This window comes from Myodes glareolus, chromosome 2, assembly GCF_982192425.1.
Source record: "Myodes glareolus chromosome 2, mMyoGla1.1, whole genome shotgun sequence".
Lineage (NCBI taxonomy): Eukaryota > Metazoa > Chordata > Mammalia > Rodentia > Cricetidae > Myodes > Myodes glareolus.
In genome coordinates, this window is record NC_142027.1 from 128,780,060 (window position 1) to 128,799,278 (window position 19,219).

A 19,219-nucleotide genomic window follows, 5' to 3' on the forward strand; every position below is an offset into this window, starting at 1 on the left:
AGGTGCCTTAGCATTCTACTTTAGAAGCTGATAGTCATTGAGTCTCTCATGCATGATGAGGTGTTGAATGCCCTGCACAGTGTCTCTGATCTCAGGAGCAAACGGCATGCTCAGGTACACTGCTCGACATCTCCTCAAGTGTGTCATAAAATACAGAGGCAGAATGGCAGAGAGTGTGTCTGAGACACACTGGCTCAGGTGGGCTCCACTGGTGATCGTGTTACAGCTGTTGCTCATGCATTTTGTTTCTTCAGTGGGTTTTTTACTTCTGAGAGAAAAGCCGGTTGAGCTTATAAGGAGAGCCAAACTCTCTGTGAGTTTGACTTCTAGGTTGCACATCTGAGTTTTTCTGTGGGGTTGTTTCACTTAGCATAATGTCCTTCACACTTACACATGCTGTTGTGCCCTGATGTTAATTTTCAATCCTTAGGGTGTTCGCGTATCATGGCTGCTGTGAACCATGCTGCAGTGAGCACAGCATCTCACTTAGCATCTCCTCCTGTTTTCAGGATGCTGGGGAGTGAACCTGGTGCCTTGTGCATGCTGGATGATATTCTAAGGTTGAGCACCTTCCCAGCCCACTCTGATCATTATGAATATTTTTCTTAGTACTGTTGTTTACCTTATTGTGATAAACTAGAAATCTTTATTTCTATGTTGTTGAAAATTGCCAAGTGATAAACTTGGAATTAACTGTAGTCAGAACTTAGAGGAGTGGGCTAAGTGTCTCAAGGGAAGCAGTGTATGTTTTGTTTAGGTTCAAAGCTCTAATAGGCCAGTCTTCTGGGACTCTTAGATGTGCAGTTTCCTCCAGGAGCTCCTGGCTCAGACAGGGCTCAGAGCGCCATGTGCACTGCAGTTTCTCCCCGAGGTGTTTACTACACAATGTGACACCGCTGCTTGCACTAACAGTGAGCACTGTCCTGATAACACCAGGATGCCGTATGTCAGGTTAAGACAGGGACTGCTATAGACTCAAAGGGTCTTCAGGAAGTAGCTGAAATGCTGACATTATCCGTCATGTTCTGCTGATATCATTATATTTTAAAAAAAGATATTATTTGCTAGTTTTGTACAATTATCTAAGGTACATGGAAGTAACCAAACTCTCACCTACCCTACTGTTACCATTTTAGACACACACTGTTATCCACATGCACAGTTGCATTTGTATCGATTCAAATCAAAACTGAAACCTTTTTATAAGATTGTTTTATACTTTTTCACTGAACTTTTTCTGCTGACTTTAAGATCTTCATAATTATTTCACCCTCCTGACCCTCCCACTGTTATATAGTTAGGTTGTTTCAAATGATTTGGTATTACAGAATGTGAGCCAGTCCCACAGTAGCAAACTTTGAAAGCTTTAACATGTTTTATCTGTTCCTTTGGCTACATTAAGAGACATGAGCTTGTTAGTCTCACCAACACCGGGACCTAGGTTTTGCTTTCTTACCTATGTGAGGCATTAACATTAGTGCAAAGCTCAGTCTGGTTAAAAAGGTGGTGGTCTATAGGCATTTACTTGTCTATTCTGTTTGTCAGACAGGGTCTCACTATGCAGCCCTGGCTGACCTGAAGCTTGCTGTGTAGACTAGGCTGGCATTGAACTCATAGAGCTTTGCCTGCTTCTGCCTTGAGTGCTGGTGCTAAGGGCATATAGTTGGGTGAATCTTATTCTTGCATATATAGTTTTCTTTTTACTTCATTGCCTATCTGGAGATAACTAGGTCTCATTCTGTATCTGTAGGCCAGGCTGGCCTGGAACTTTGTGACCTTCCTGCCTCAATCTCCCACGTGCTTGGATTACAGGTGTATGTCAGCAGATCAGGTTCATATCTTAACCTGTGTTTTCTGTTGTGGTTTTGCATAGTTTGTGTGGGTTGGATTCCCTATCACTCAATCACATCTGGAAACTGTGGTTTAAAACTGCTACTGTGCATCTCATGTGATGCGCTGTACCTGCTGTGGCTCTAGCTACTTTGGAAGATGTCTGCACCACTCTGCCCACCAGTGTACTTGAAGATCATTTGTTACATTTTGGAGAATTGTCCTTTGAGTTTCTGTTTGAGTCTTGTTAAATGTGCATGCTGCTGCCGGAAGTGGTCTCTATTGTAGGGGCTGCCCATGCAGGACTCTGCTCTGTCCCTCCGTTTTTCTTTATGCTTCTCAGTAGCATACATTGAGGCAGGTTTTCCTGCATGTTTTTCATGCCTCATGAATGTGGTGTGTGGCCCACTGGTCTCTCCTGTATACCCATATAGGAAAAGGTTAGCTCTATATTCATATTTGCCGTATGAAATTTTCTCCTAGTAGTTTTATCAGGTCATGCATGATTTTGTTGATTCTTTGAGTTCTCCAGTAGTGCAGAGTGTTCTCCAGATGATGGCAGTTTGTACATATGGCTCAGGCAACCCTTTTCCTCTTAATCATTGCACTGACTAGAATTTACAGTGCTCTGAGTGACAGCATCCAGTTCAACCTGTGGTTTATTTTCTGACATTTTGGCAAGTGTGCTTACTGTGTGTGACTGGGTTGCACACAGATTTCACACAATTTCACTTGTGGTCTGAGACACCTCCTCTCTTCTCACACCTCTCCCAGTTGGTCATCCTTGTTTCTCCTTCCATTGCCATGTGCATCAGTGCTATCAGGTATCTGTACAGGATCTGAGAACCTCATGAGAGGAAACATGTGATTTTGCCTCTCTGAGACTGACACTGAACAGGGACATTTCCGCTTGTCTCTATCCATTCCTCTGTTGATGGATACCTATGTTGATTCCATGACTTGATTGTTATAAAGTATACTTTTTAATCTAACATCTCTGTGACCATTAGTTACATTTTATATGTTCTGTTGAGTTGTTTTTCTATTGAAATAAAATGTCCTTTGAAACAAAGTTAACCACTATAAACTCTTGGGATAGTGGAGATAAGAAACTGCACTCCTCTCCTGCATCTGAACTCTAGTAAGTTCTAGGATTTAACTGAACAGTAAGAGAGCCACCTTGAAGCCCATTCATCTGCTCACCTTTAGCAGCAATGGGGTTTCCTTTTATGCAATTACTCTCAGATACTTAACAGGGGAGGTGATGCCTTCGCCACAGGGTTTTTCATTGGGAGTAACCTTCTGTCTCCTTTAATGGCTTCAAAATTAATTTCAGGAGCCCGCAGAGCCCTTGCTGTGAGTGAATATTAATTGTCAGGAGGGTCCATAAATTACATCATATTAAATGTCCTCTCGTCAGGAAATCTGATATGCAAATGCACCGATGCCTCCGAAGGTCTCATCACCCCATTTCTCTCCTGAGCCTCATGTTTCTCTACCCATCTGCCCCTCAGAACCCTACTTTGGCTTACTGCACCTGCCTCAGTCTTTAACCCCTGTCTGCTGCTGTACCATTCTTGGCTTTTTGCCTAGACCATCTCTCCCTGTCATGCTGAGTTACTTTGGTGACTGAATTCTCTTATTTCTGTAGTAGGAATCTCTTTTCTAACTCTCTTTTCATCTCCTCTCCTGCTGTACTTTTTAGTTTGAACCGTTCCAGCAGCTTGCTCTGCACACCTTCATTCTTTTAATAGAAATTCTACAAGTTGAGTTCACTCCTGGGTCTGTGAGCATAGCTCAAGATAGTGAAATGGTTGAATATGAGCTTAGGTATCCCACAATCAGGTGTGTGGCCTGAAGCTGTCTCTTTTAAATAGATGAACCAACACATGAGTAGCTTCATTTTGTGGCTGCATCACAGGTTTCTTCAAATCTTTTGATGAACATCAACGCTTAGGTATTTGCTGATATATATGTTTAGAAGGACAGATTTTTGCCAGCTATCTAAAATGGTTGTACTGAGATATGTCATCAGCAATATAAGGGGTTATTAAACTCTAACAAAAATAGCTAAAAAGTAAAACGGGGATGTAACCATCTGAGTGAGTAGCTCTGAATGCTGTTACAAGTAGTTCATATGCTGTTGTGAAATTAAATGTTATTTCATAGATACAGCATTCAGAGCGTAGGGCCTGCAGCTTTAAGATTTAGAAAGGATATGCTATTGCGGTCACTGGAGCCACAGCTGCCATTGGAGGTACAGCTGCCACTGGAGCCACAGCTGCCATTGGAGGTACAGCTGCCACTGGAGCCACAGCTGCCATTGGAGGTACAGCTGCCACTGGAGCCACAGCTGCCACTGGAGCCACAGCTGCCACTGGAGCCACAGCTGTCACTGGAGCCACAGCTGCCACTGGAGTCACTGGAGCTACTGCTTCTCTCTCCACTGTGTCACTGCGTGTGCACCACAGATGGCTATGGAGTCCTCACTGTTACCATGTGTGCTCCGCAGATGACTATGGAGTCCTCACTGTTACCATGTGTGCACCGCAGATGGCTATGGATTATTAGTGCTTGTTTTAGCATAAATGGTTTTGTCCCAAATGCTCAAGTGGACTGGGACTGACGGAAGGGATTTCTTTTGTTAGGTGGCTTTGCATATGTGTCTCCTGTCACACTGGGGCATGCAATTGTTCTTATTTCTGAAGCCCTGCTTTAAGTTCACTCCAATTCTAGTTTCTTCTCTCCCCAGTCATCTCTTTTAGAGTTTGCTCATTTGCCCTTCTGAAATTCAGTTCAGACTGTGAAATTACCTGTTCAAAAAGCTTTGCCAGCTCCAGTTGCCTCTGGGGGAGTCTAAATGCCTGTATAACTGTCCCCGTGACTTCTCAACTATTCTGTGTGTAATCCCATGAGATTACTTGCCATAAATTTCACCCTTCTGCATATTAGCTTATTTTGCTTCCCCTGTGTGGAAACCTGCCATTGGCCCTGTTAAGTTTGACTGAATAGCCCTTGTTCACCAAAGCTCTTTCTCATCATTTCTATTTGGCATTATCCCATCTACTGATAGGTCCATTTTATCAGTTCCTTTGTGACCTGCTTCGGAAATGTTTGTGCATCACCCAGCTTCGTTTTTTCAGCATCACATTTAGATCTGTGGCCTTGCTTGTTTTGGGTTTCTTCCCATGGATCCAGCTGACCCAACATTCTGGAAGCTGCAGAGCTTGCTGCGAATTTCCACCCCGATCTTTCCTGTTTGTTTGCAAACAGCACACTGCCTTACTGATGAGTTTCTGACTCTAACCCCGTCACTCTAGGAGCTTTCCTGTAGCTCAAGAGTGTGTTGGTGTTCCATTCTTTTCTTTCCCACATCTGGATGTGACATATTTCTGAACCAGCTTGTTAGTCTTTTCTCTAGACATCCAACTGCAACTATGATTAGAATTGATTGTGGCTTATATATTTATTAAACAGTGGGGTCGTAGCCCATTTTCTGTGCATTCAAATATAAATGCATGGAAAAAACTAAAATATGTAGTTATGTAGTTTTCTTTTTTATTTTTTGTACTTATTTTTTGCAATTCTTATTTATGTGTATTAACAGGGTTTGGTGGGATAGCTTGATTCATGTACATAAAGTGTACGATCAAGTTAGAGTAGTCAGTAATTCTGTGTTCTTGCATATTGTTCTATTTTTAGTTCTTATTTTATTTTTAATTATGTGCATAGGTCTGCTTGGGAGGTTGTGCATGGGAGTACAGTATTTTGGAGGATAAGGATGTCAGATCTGGAGCTAGGATTATACACTGTTGTGAGCTGCTTGCTGTGGTTATTGGGAACTAAACTTGGGTCCTCTGCAAGATCAACATATGTTCTTAACCACTGAACCATAACCATCTCTCCAGCCCAATATATTATTGTTTCTATGTACTGAGAACTTTTATCTTCCTTTCTTTTACCTATTTTAAAATTCATAGCACACTGTGTAGAATGTGCTCGCCCTGTGCTGTGGAGCATTGGTATTGATCCCTCTGATCTCTCTTTCCTTTTCTACCTGTTCAGGTACACACACACACACACACACACACACACACACACACACACACACGAATATAAACATATAAATGTAAGATAAAATGCATAAGTCTTAAAAACATGTACATATACATATGTAGCAATAGAGGGAGAGGAACTCATGAGTTCCCACACTATCTGAGGAGCTGTTGACAGTTAATGGTTTCTGGGGAGGGAGAGTCAGTTTCTTTTTTCTTTTTCTTTCTTTTATCTTTTTTTGTGTGTGGGGGGGAGGATTTTGAGACAGGGTTCCTTTGTGTAGCTCTGGCTGTCCTAGAACTAGCTGTGTAGACCAGACTGTCTTTGAACTCACAGAGATGCACCTGCCTCTGCTTCCAGACGTGAACACCCACTGCCCAGCTTGTGAATCAGTTTTCTTTTCTTTTCATTTATGTGTATATATGTGTGTGTAAACAGGTATCCACAGAAGTCAGAAGGGGGCGTTAGATGCCATGGAACCAGAGTTACAAGCAATTATGAGCCACTTGGGTAGCTCTGGCTGTTGTTGGAAATTGAACTAGGTCTTCTGGAAGAACATTAACATAGTTAGCCATCCCTCCATGCCCAAGAGTCAGTCTTTTAAGGGTGTGATCACTGTTAGGTTGCCCATGCTCCAGTGCCTGGCCCACACCAGTGACTGCATAGGCAGTACAGGTTGGAGTTGGTGGGGTATTAACAAAAGAGGACTAGAGTTTGAAGGGGTGAGGTGGGCCTGTGTTAGGAAGAAGAATAAGGATGTCAGGGTCAAAGCGGATGGCTTCACCACAAACCACGCGTTGACCTTCGCTGTGAGGATGAGGAGGCTACTATTGTTCTTGTCATTGCCAGCTCAAACACTCTGGAGTCTCCTCCCTTCCAGGCCAGAGTTGGGGATGCTTGTAGCCTGGAGAAGGAGTGCCCAGATGATATGGAGCTGGAGGAACAGAAGCTTTCTTGTCTGGTTCTTGTAACTTCAGAGCTGGCAAGCAGGTTTTGGAAACTAGAAAACACAAGTATATTTTGATTTCCTGTCTTTGGCAGTTATCTTTGTTGTAAGTGACTGAATTCTAAAGTTCACATCAGTGAGGATTCCTTTTACAGTCTCATACTGCTCTCAAAAGTGAAAGATGATTCTTTTTGATTATGAAAATGAAAGTGAATCATCACCAGTTCATGACACATGTGGGTTTTCAGGAGAAAACTGAGCTTCTAGGCCTCCTTAGGATGGGGCTGCAGGAAATTAACCAGATGACTCCTGATGACGTCATCTTCACCACAGTACTGTCTCCAATGCAGTGCTATTTCTTCAGAGATTTTTGCAGCCACTTTCTACAGTGTGTATTATGTAATCCGTACTAGTGGTAATGTGAAATCCATTAAAAGGTTTGTGGGTGTGTGTGTAAGAAAAAAGAATGTAGTTAAGGTAATTATTTTGCTTCTAGTAGTACAGGCAGTAGATTAAAATGTAAAAAACATTCCATTTTAGCTGAGAACTATACCCTCACAGGGAGTATTGAGTTCATGGGGAAGACTTGGCAACCTCCTCTCTGTGTCTCACAGGCCTTTGAGAAGTGAGCAGGACAGTTGTACTGTAACCCAGGTCACCCCCAGATGGCAGGACTGACAGAGAAAGGCAATCAGACCCAGTTCTGAGGGTGAGATCTTTGCATTATGAACTGGCTGAGTCAGGCCTTTCAGACCTGAGGCGAGTTATAAAAACTTCTTTTCAAGCTGCTGATAAAATAGTGATGACCTCAAAAGACACAGCCTGCCCAGCAGGTGTGTGCGAGGCTGGTGCAAGGCATGCTGTGCGGCCACTCCATTTCCCCTCTGGGTTTTCTGAAATGCCGCTTCACGTTAGCTACCATGTTGTTGGTTGTCTTCTGGCCATAGCATTCTGTTGTCCATAGAAGAAAGTTTGGGTGAGGGCTTAGGAGACCTCAACTAGAAAATAAGACTCAAACCCAAGATAAAAGGTGCCGAAAAAGACCAGCCCCTGGAAGTCAGGGGCATGGGGTTAACTGGAAAGGGCTGTAGAACTAGTCTCCTAGCTGTGATGGTGGCCTGCCTTTCTAGACACTGGAGTGTCCCAGGGGCTTAAGGTCAGCCTTGCAAACATGATCTCTTTTTAAAAGATTTTAAGTGTATTCAAAAATAAATAATATATGCTCATAATGTATGAAAAACAGAAAATCTCAATAGCAAAATAGAAACCACAAGCAAGTCAAGTAGAAATATTTGGCCCGAAGATCAGAGAACTTGACAAAACGTTCCCATTAGACTGGTTCACTATAACATTCTAGGTGATGGAAAGAGTCTTGAAGATGGGTGGATGGCAAAGCACCACATGACCATCTGAGGGAACATGGCAAGAAAGTAACATTGCCAGTGCTGTGGGGGAGGGGCAGGTGCAAATTATATGTGTTTTGAAGAAAAGACATAAAATCAGGCAAAAATAATATCTATAGAAAAAGTAGATAGCATTTTCTCCTGATTTAATTAGAAGGAAATGAATGCAGATTCTAAAAGCTTAGGTGACCTCAAGCGAGATAAATGCAAATAAAAACCACACACTGTAGATCAATTATAGAGAAAGTCCTGAAAGCGTTGGTGAACAACTTATGACACATGACACAGAGGAGGGACAGTGCGGACACTGTCAGGCTTCTTAACAGAAATAATGAAGGCCAGGGCAAATGTTTTAATGTCTTGAGAAAATTCTGTCAAACCAGAATTCAATAACCAAAACTAATATTAAGTAAAAGCAAAATAAATATATCTTAAGAGAAGCAGTGACCGAGAAGGTTATCAAAAGCCCTGCCCTGTGTGAAGTGCTTGGGAAAGACTTCTCAGGGGGAAGGGGAATAACAGTAAGCGGGATACATATCCAGAGACACAGAAGGGGCCAGAGCTCATCGGTGTTCTGCTGGATGTAAAAGACTGCACGCACATCTTTTCCTTCTTTTCTTTAAACACCATATGCTTTGAGCTGAAGAGATGGCTAAGAGCGCTGGTTGCTCTTCCAGCGCCTGTGTTTTGTTCCCAGAACCCATGTGACAGCTCACAACCACCTGTAATTCCAGTTCTGGGGGTTCTGACTCCCTCTTCTGGCCTCCAGTGGCATTGTACACACATGCTGCAAAGACACACATACAGGCAAAACACCTAAACATATTTCAAAAAAAACTAAAAAATTAAAATAAAAAAACAAATGCTTGCTTAAGACAAAAATTTTAGCTCCGATTGTAATGTTTATAGTTTGCAGGGATAAATTATTTTTGTTTGTTTGTTTGTTTGAGACAGGGTCTCAATATATAGCTTTTGCTGTCCTGGAACTCACTATGTAGACTGGGCTGTCTTTAAACTCACAGAGATCCACCTGCCTCTGCCTCCCATGTCCAGGATTAAAGGTGTGCGTTCCTGTGCCTGGCCATCAAATATATTTTATTTTCATGTGTTCTTTTTGAGAACTGGAAGTGACACAACCACATTTGAAACATGTCTGACAGTTTTATCATATCTCAGCACATTGTGGCCAACGAGAAAGCTCCTGGGCAGCTGTCCCCTGGAACTTAGAACACATCTTCCCACTGTGACTATGTAATGCTCAGAGCAATTTTACTCATAACAGCAAAATCTGGAAATAGCCAAGTCTTTTCTCAGTAGAAGGATAGATACATTAGCTGTTGAGTGCTGATACAGTAAATGCAATAGAAATAAATCTCAGAACCATCAGACCATGGGGGAAGTTCAGGCACAAAAGGAAGCATGATTTATGCACTTAACAGCGAGAAGTCTGGAGAAAACAACACTGACCTGTGGTGAGAACCTTCTCTGGGGACAGGGGCTGACTTGGAAGCTACCTAGGTACACGGTCTGTCAGCTCATTCATGGTGTAATTAAATTGTGTGCATCACACCATGTTACAAAACAAATTGGACTCAGTTATACATGCTAGACTATTTTGAAATAGTGTATACTTTAAACTTTATGGAAGGCAGGGGGACTGATAAAAAGTGATACAATAAAGCATGTTTAGCAGAAGACACAGGAAAACATCAGGGATCCAGATTCTGTTTAATAGAATATGTAGGTATTCAGCATGCTGTTCTCTTGACTTTTATGTTTTTGTAATTTTTGCACCATAAAAAATAAAGGATAGAGAACTTAGTGGTGAGCAATACTGATGATCCGCATGGTGCCAGGGGACAATCACTTCACAACTCCTCCTCTGTCCTGGTTAGCTTCACAAGGTACCCCATACCTAAACTTCATGCCAGGGGAAAGACGCTCCACAACTTCTCCTCTGTCCTGGCTTTCTTCACAAGGCACCCCATACCTAAACTTCATGCCATGGGATGGCCACTCCACAACTCTTCCTCTGTCCTGGCTAGACACAGCATATCTTAGGACAATCCAGAAAATGTTCATAGATGACTGACGGCCAACTAAATGCCCCAAAACACTGAAGTGCACAATAACCATGAGTACAGGTTGCGTGTGCAAAGGGATGAAGGATACCTGCTTTAGAGTGAGGCGCTCACTTGATATTTTTTAACCATGCTCATTTACTCAGCCAGCAACCTTTTTCTGTGGGTGGCTTCCTATGGGGAATCCTATAGAAAACGCTGTTGGCTGTGTGCAAAGCGAACAACGAACACCAAGAGTTCAAGGTCATCCTCAGCTACCTAGCAAGTTCAAAGCTAGCCTGGGCTACATGAGACTTGGCCTCAAAAGAAAATGTGGTATTTCTAAAGATCCTAAAGGTCCCTTTTTAATTTATTGAGACATGGTCTCACTACGTGGCTCTCCCCCTGTGAAGTCAAATTTGGTTGCTGCGCCCCAGCCTCGGCAACCATGGACACATTGCTCCTCTGTAAGTGGCTCCGTCAGCCTCCCAACTTGTGAATCTTTCAGTTCACTTGCCCACTGGTTGTGTGCAGGGGCAGACACTATCTCTGGAGGCAGGTGGAGGCGATGATGGAGATGCTGGCTGCCTTCCTTGGTAAGACACCGGTAGACATGTTTCTAGGCAAACTGCTCCTTCAGGCAGCCTTGAGACTCAAGAGACTGCATGGCCTTCATGCCATGAAGAGTTTGCGTATTCTTGTGTGCTGGATCCAGGTGTTTGGGCATGTGGACATCCTACTTGGCCACCATCACTCTCCCCTTAAAAGGAATTCATAGATGCAATCCCGATCTTGAGCATCAGCATTGAGGTGGCCACAGGCCTGGGCAAACACTGGAAAGGACAAAACAAAAATAACAACAGTAAATTCCTAAAGTCCATTTTAATTTTGTAAGGATATCAGTAAGATTTGTTCAATTTCTTGTTGTTGTGGGTTAAAATCTGATTAGAATAGATGATAAGACTGTCTTGCCACTCATGATCTGAGCTTAGAATCCTTTCTTGATTTTAATTTTATTTCTCTAAAAGCAGTCTGTTTTGAAGCAATAATCAAGATCTCTATTTTTCCATAATAAAGCACCGTTGTCTAATTTCCACTAAATAGGGACCCCAAAGTTCTGCTTTACTCAGAGGACACTCCAAGATAGCCTGGCTGAGCTGCCTTTTAATTTTAATTTTTCTTCAAGGATTTGCAGGCCCACTGTCCAGGTGTTCAGGTGCTCACTGACCAGTTGCCCTCTGTCCAGGTGTCTACTGTCCAGGTGTTTCTTTCTTATCAGGCACCCAATGTCCAGGTGCTCACTCAACAGGCACCTACCGTCCAGGCCCCCAGTATCCAGGTGCCCATTGAGAAAGCACCCATTGTCCAGGAGCCCACTGTCCAGGCAACCACTGTCTAGGTGCCCACTGTTCAGGTGCCCACTGTCCATGCACCCACTGTTTAGGTGCCCATTGTCCAAGTACCCACTGTCCATGTACCCACTGTCCATGCACCCACTGTTCAGGTGCCCACTGTCCAGACACCCACTGTCCATGTACCCACTGTCTATGTACCCACTATCTAGGTGCCCACTGTCCAGACACCCACTGTTCAGGGCACCATGTACCCATTGTCCATACACCCACTGTCCAGGTGCCCACTGTCTAGGCCCCCACTCTCCAGGTGCCTACTGTTGAGGTATCCACTGATCAGACACTCACTGTCCAGTTGTTCACTGGTCTCTGCAGGATGGAGCATGTCTTTCTGCCTTTCCTGAAAGGTGGAAGTGGAGCTTGTCCAGTCTTATAAGTTGTTTACCAGTTCAGTAACTGATAACACCACACTATTTATTGTATTGATTTTACTCAGAATTTCTGATGGCTGCAGAGCATTGCCTCATCTTTGCATGCCTCCAGGGACTTAGACCTGCCTGGGGTGGTAAAGGAACAAAGGGTAAAGATACATGAACACACAGAAAAGCTGGGATGGGTGAGTGGACTGGGCTCTCTGATGGAGAAGCCACAGCACTCTAGAAACACAGCATGTTTATTATATAAAGTTGAACAAGGAGGCAGGATTTTTGCACTCAGATGAACAAGGAAGGGTTATGGCATATAGTTGAACACAGAGGTAAGTTAGTTTATTTCACTAGGAGCAGTCTCTCTAGACGAGCAGTCTTCAGGCTGAAAATGTCTAAGAAGAAAGATGTGGTGGACATTTCTGCACACACTGTCAGCATCCACACGTGGACCAGAGGGAAGGCTTTGCCATTTTCCTCTGGGTCTGAGGCTCAGGGGTTCTTAACTTGGCTGTGCCCATGTCAACAGCAAACATTCACTCAGGGCTTTCACTCCCAGAGAGCATACAATTTACTCTGTAACTACTTTTTGGGATGTTTCACTAGTCAAACCAATAGTAAGCATGGTTAAAATATGCATGAATGCTTCCCAGACTCTCTGGAAATACTAGAAGAGTCACTGTGTCTTCAGAATTCACAAGTAGAATGTATTAGAGCCAGTGCTCTCACACTGAGCTCACTAAGACACAGCTTTCTAAGCTTAAGTCTCCTGACCAATTAAAAAGGTCATGCAGCCTGGCAGTGGTGGCACATGCCTTTAACCCCTGCACCAAAGATTCTTTTAGAATTTCATCCACTATTATGCTGAGTAGTGACAAATTCTGGTACCCGTCTGGGCTGATCTCATTTTAAATTCAGGGCTGTCTTTCTTCTTTAGGCAAAGCAGTTGAGTAACTTATTTTCCTTTTGTGTTCAGTGTTATTTTCTTGATGTCCCAGTTGCCTAGACTAGCCAAGGGTTGACTATTGGTGTAATGAAGTGGATCCACTGGACTGCAGAGCTGATGGTGCTTATTGTGTCATTCTCTTGAGTGTTCATTAAAACCATCTTCTAAAGCATGGAGATTGCTGTAGTTCAGTTCTGGTGTGGGAAATCCTTCTGTCTATGTGTTGCTTTTATTGGTTAATGAATAAAGAAGTTGCTTTGGCCTGTGATAGGGCAGAGTAGAGCTAGGTGGGAAAACTAAACTGAATGCTGGGAGAAAGAAGGCAGAGTCAATGAGAAGTCATGTAGCCACCACTGAAGACAGACGCCTCCACTGGAGCCCACTGGAACCTTGCCAGTAAACCACAGCCACCTAGCAATACACAGATTAATAGAAATGGGTTAATTTAAGATATAAGAGTTAGCCAGAAATATATTTAAGCTATTGATCAAACAGTATTGCAAATAATATAGTTTCTTTGTGATTATTTTGAGTTGGAATGTCCGAGAACAAATGAACAGCCTCCTTCAACAGAATGGCATGTCAGTGTGGTCTGAAATGTTTGGTGCTGATGCCTGCCATCCACTTTAGATCTGGATGCTTTTGTGCCCACTCAAGGTCGAGAGGAAAGTAGCTGAAACCATACCCATGGCTTAACACTCCCTGCCTGGGCAGGCAGCAGAATCAGGTCTGTTAGGAGTGCACAGGCAGGAGAACATGGCAGATTCACGCTGCCATACACAGAAGTATTTTCAGGCTGCATAGTGCACTGCATGGCACATTTACCTCTTACTCAGGTAAAAAGGGTTTATATGCTGCACGATGCTTCTCAGCGTTGAGGTGGTAAGGACAGGTCTCACCCAGCAGTCTCAGAGGCAATGAACATGCTTCTGCCATGTTGAACTGGGCAGAGTCAAAAGACAAAGCAGCCTTAGTCCTAGCCATGTCACTTAGCATTTAAAGAAGCAGTCATGGTCAGAAAAGGATTACACAATAAGGACAAATTAAGATGAAAAAGACCTCTAAATGGGTCACAGTGTGTTTAAAAAATGTATATAGGCTTGGAAGAGAGAAGAGAGTATAGAGAATTATAAAAAGAAGTAAAGGTTTTTAAAAAATAAAACAAAGTCTTTAAAGAGACAGAGTAAACTTGTTGAAAAATTAATAGAGTAAAAAAATAAGCCACACAAATATGGAAAATATACAGAAAGTCTGGACTATGTATATTATTGTGTTTTCTTTAATTTTTTTGACTGTGAAGGAGTACAGAGTACAGAGAGACAATTATTGGATGGCACTAAGCTAAACCAACATATATGTATTTTAAAGGTATCTTGACTTCAAAAGTTGGGTCTAAGGATTTGTTGCTTTGAAAAAGAGGTTATGCTTTTGTTTCCACAGAGGATGAGAACCTGTGGATTCCTTCCAGACTATGTGATTTGATGGACCAAGAGCCCCTGAAAGGTTGCCATGAACACACACACACCCACACCAATTACTTTGCCCAACAAAAAGCAGGAAGCAGTTTGGAGAGAACTATGCCTAAATCCCCAAATATTGCTTATAAATGTTTGTTTAGATTTAAAGGGGTATATGCTATAGAGATTTGTATTGGTATGGATCTTCGTTTACTGATTTAAATTTAAGGTCAATTTCGTAATTGTATATTTCTGCTCTTGATTAAGGTGTTGTGTTTGTGCAGCTCATTAAAAATGTAATGTATAATTAAGAAATACAAGTTAATAGATAGTCATCTATAATAGTCAAGCTTCTAGTCATGTTAGTTAGGTTTTCTAGATATATAGAGATATATTTCAGTTAGATAGATAATCTTCAAACCTTTCAAAGACCTATGGAATGTGGCGTTTAAAATGTTTTAAAAATTTAGGGCTTTTCATGACAACGAGACACATTTGCTCCTGGCAGAACCAGTCTACTCCAAGAGGATGGTAGGCATTGAAGAGGCTCCTTATGGAGTTTGTTAGCCATTTGGGCAAGAAACTTATCTTGCCTGAACTGCTTGATAGTTATGCTGTATGAATTGGACGTACAGGATCCACAGAAACATGACTGCTGAACTTGCCTAAAGGTGAGACTGTCTTTCAGGATTCCTGCTTCATGAAAGAGTCTGTTAGACATTCTGCAGGATACAGAAGGAAGTGACTGACAAACTGCTAAAATAAGTGGAATTGTCTTTTGAAATTTTCTGCTTCATGGAAAAGTCTGGAAGATATTATGGGTCTGTAGGCTGAAGATGGGTGCCTACAACATTACAGAAGAACTTTGGGTGACTATCCAGGAAATGAGATGTCTCTGTCAATTATAGAGTTTTGGAAGTTGCTTACAATGTACTTCCTGTTAACTTAGGTAATATTATATCCTTCTGTGGTCTTTGATGGAGTTGAAGAATAGATAGCTACAGTTTTTCTTAGTTATGATAAAAGATAATGTAGATATAAATAACTGAAATTCTTGCTTGACTACTGTTTTGTTTGTTATATGTAATTTTACTATGTTAAAGTTTAAACCTTCCTTTTTATTTGGACAAAAAGGGGAAAATGGTATGGGAAGTCCTTCTGTCTATATGTTGCTTTTACTGATTAATGAATAAAACTGTTTCAGCAAGTGGCTTAGCAGAATAGGGCAAGATGGGGATTCCAAGCAGATAGAGGAGAAGAGAGTAGGTGAAGTCAAGGAGAAGCCATGTAGCCGCCCACAAGAGACAGACGCACCAGAACCTTGCCAGTAAGCCACAACCACGTGGCAATACACAGATTAATAGAAATGGGTTAATTTAAGATATAAGAGTTAACCAGAAATATGTTTAAGCTATTGGCCAAGCAGTATTGCAATTAATACAGATTTCTGTGTGATTATTCCAAGTCAGGGCAGTTGGGAAACGAACTAGTGACCTCTGCCAACACAGTTCCTTGCTTGCTTTAGTCCTTGGTGAGGAGCAGGTAGTTGGGGAGGGGCTGTCCGTTTTACAGGTCAGTCACATACCCTTTCAAAGCCCTGCCTCCTAACTCTGGCCCCACACCCTCCCCGCTGATCCCATCTCTACATTGTGTAGTCAGTGGGTGAAAGGTTAGGCAATATGGTCTCTGACCTTTTTCCCCTTTTCTTTTCTCTCTATGGATTTATAAATAACTGTTCCTTCACCTCAGAATACTTTTACTTCCTCCAGCAAAGCTGTTGCACTGTCTTGCCTCACACAGGAGGAAGTGTGTTTCTTGTGAGAAGAACAAAGAGTGCATGTGTGCCTATTTACCAGGATCTGTTGCAGCTCAGTGGAGTAGGCCACATGGCCACATTGCTGGAGTGAAAAGTAGTCCACACCTGTAAGCCTGGACTAGGTTTCTGTTCTCTGCATGTGAGGGTCTGTAAGAAAATGGTTAGGAAGAATAAATCAGTAAGATTGTTTCGGTAGTCTACCATGAACTGTATACCAATTTTATTGTTTGAAGCAAATCACAACTTAAGGTCACTTTCTTCTTACTGAAAGTGAAATACACAAGCAATTGGAAAGATCTTCACAGCTCCTAGACCAGACTTACAGCTGTCCCAAAAGCTGCTTTAGAAATGGGGTGTTTATAGGAGTGAGTGTGGTGCAGCCTGTGGAGTCTCTATATATTCAAGTCCTGTGATTATTAAATATGTACTTTGCCTCAATGGACTTTAAGAACCCTATAAGTAGATAATTCAGGATTCTCTCTCTTTTCAATAATAAATTAAGTATGGCTGGGAATATAGCTCGGTTTGTAGAGTGCTTTTCTGGCACACGGAGTCCTGGGTTTGATCCCTGGTGTTGCATAAAACTCAGCCTGGCAGTGCATACAGTGATCCCAGCACCTGGGAGGCAGCCACTGGGGGATCCAGTGGTCAGGTATCCTTGACTTTATGATGAGTTGTGGCCACCCTGTTTCAAATATCAAAGACATGTTTTAATTGGCATAATAATCATAAAAATGTATAGTGCATTTGATCAGACCAGCTATCAGCATGTTCATCTTTTCTGACATTTTTCAGCCCTTTTTCCTCACAGTGCTGGTGCTAGCCAAACGCTTTGCCATCATTTTGTGGTATTGTTACCAGATTTTCTGAAATATACTACTAACTGTCACACACCACAGCTACCCTTCTGTGCTCTAAGTATTAGAAGTCAATCCTCTTTAAAAGCAGCCCTTTCACCACTGTGTACCCATCCCACACACACTCAAGTCCCTATGCCATCAAGTGACTGGTGTGTTCCGTGCACTGCGGCCATCCTCGCTTCTATCTTATTCTTGTGGGTACTCTTGATTAAAAACTCCTCCAGAGATCCTTTTGTTTTATATTTGCTTATCTTTAAATTTGGTTCCCCAGAGAAATATCTTAAATTAGATCTGGATAATATTCTGTAGATGAGCTAGGAATGTAAGCTACTATTTCTAAGGTGATGATTGGCAGACCTATAACTCGTGAGCTCAAGGAGAAAGAACTACATATAGAACACCATGAAGCACATTTGTACTTTAAACTTAGGCTTCTGTTAGTACATGTGTGTTTAAATTAACTTTGTATTGACATACTACGCATAAGGAGAGTGTAAAAAGAATTCTAAAAATGTATTTTCTGTGAATTTTGCAAGGTAAACACACCCTTCTAAGCTCCACCCAATTCATTGGGCCCCTGAGCCACTCGGGAATCTTGTGTCTGCCAGTGTTGGCACACTGCAGAGAACTGCTATTCTGGCGGATTGTGACTAGACTACGTTTTCTTGATTTAAATTCCTCTTCTGCATGGCTTTATTCTCAACATCATCTCTGTTAGATTCTTTTTGACTCCTGTAGCTTAGTTTTTTTGTTACATGAGCATCTCCACTATTTGTTGATTCTTTTAGATTGTTTCCATTTTTTCTTTCTAAAGAAAATTCTGTCATTGTGTCATTGTTGAAGAGAATTCTTTTTCCTTCTTTTTGCTTTTTCTTTTGCCTTATAAGCACTTCTCAAACACTTGCCTGGGAGTAGTTTGCTTTGTAATTGCTACTGTGAGATTCACTGAGGCTCCTGAATTTGTGGTTTGATGTATTGCAACATCCTCAGACATCATCTCTTAAATTCTGTTCTACCCCATGATTTTTGTTCTCTCAGTCTGCGGTCTGTCCATTCTTAAATCTCTAGAATTCATACTGTTTTCTGTCCTTATTATTTCTGTGTCTTCTCCTTCTGCCCCACCCCAGATCACATACTTTCTCTCTCCTATTATGTCTAGCTTTTGTCTGAGAATGCAAGTGTGTGTGTGTGTGTGTGTGTGTGCATGTGTATGCATGTGTGTGTGTGCATGTGCATACGTGCAAGCTTGCATCACCGCTAGACATCAAATCCCAGTTTTCTTGAAGAGCAGACAGTGTTCTTGACCACTTAGTCATCTCTCAAGCACCTATTTACTTTTAATTATGTGTAAACATGTGTGCATATGTGTGTCTATGAATATGTGCACATGGGGTACAGGTGACTTGGAGCCCAGAGGTGTAGGATCCCTGCAGCTGGAGTCACAAGCATTTGTGAAATGCTTGATGTGGGTGCTTTAAACCAAGCTCAAGTCCTCTGCAAGAACAGTATACATTCTTAACTGATAAGCCATCTCTCCAGCCCTGAAACTGATTATTTTAAAGTATATTTTTATTCTCAGAGGAATTTGTCTTATTTTATTTTATTTAACTTTTATTTTATATGTATGAGTGTTTGTTTTTGCATATGTCTGTGTACCATATATATGCCTGATACCTGCAGAGGACAGAAGAGGGCATCAGAGTCCCCTGGAACTGGAGCCCCAGGTGGTTATTATCCACCATATGGGTGCTGGTAATCTAACCCAGGTCCTCCTGAAGAACAGCCAATCCTTTTAGCCACTGAGTCTTCTCTCAAGCCCCATATTAACTTTTAGTTGAGCATTTTAATAGCAATTATTTTGTATTCTATCTCCAATGATTCGTGGGTTTCTTTCCACTTGTCGTTTCTCTTGGTTCTGTTGTGTCTGGTTTCTTTCATACTAACTGTTGGCCATTGTTTCTGAATACATTCAGCGCACCTCAGTGGAATGGCCTTTCTCTGAGGATTATCTCCTTTGGTATTGATAGGCACTTAGAGTGAGGTCATCTCATCCTAGAAAAATAACACC

General features: G+C 42.1%; 1 protein-coding gene across 2 annotated transcripts in view; it reads left to right on the forward strand.

Annotated features, from left to right (window-relative positions):
* Ttc28 (tetratricopeptide repeat domain 28) overlaps positions 1-19,219 on the forward strand; it is a 483,898-nt gene that overhangs the window by 265,394 nt on the left and 199,285 nt on the right. The window lies entirely within an intron of this gene.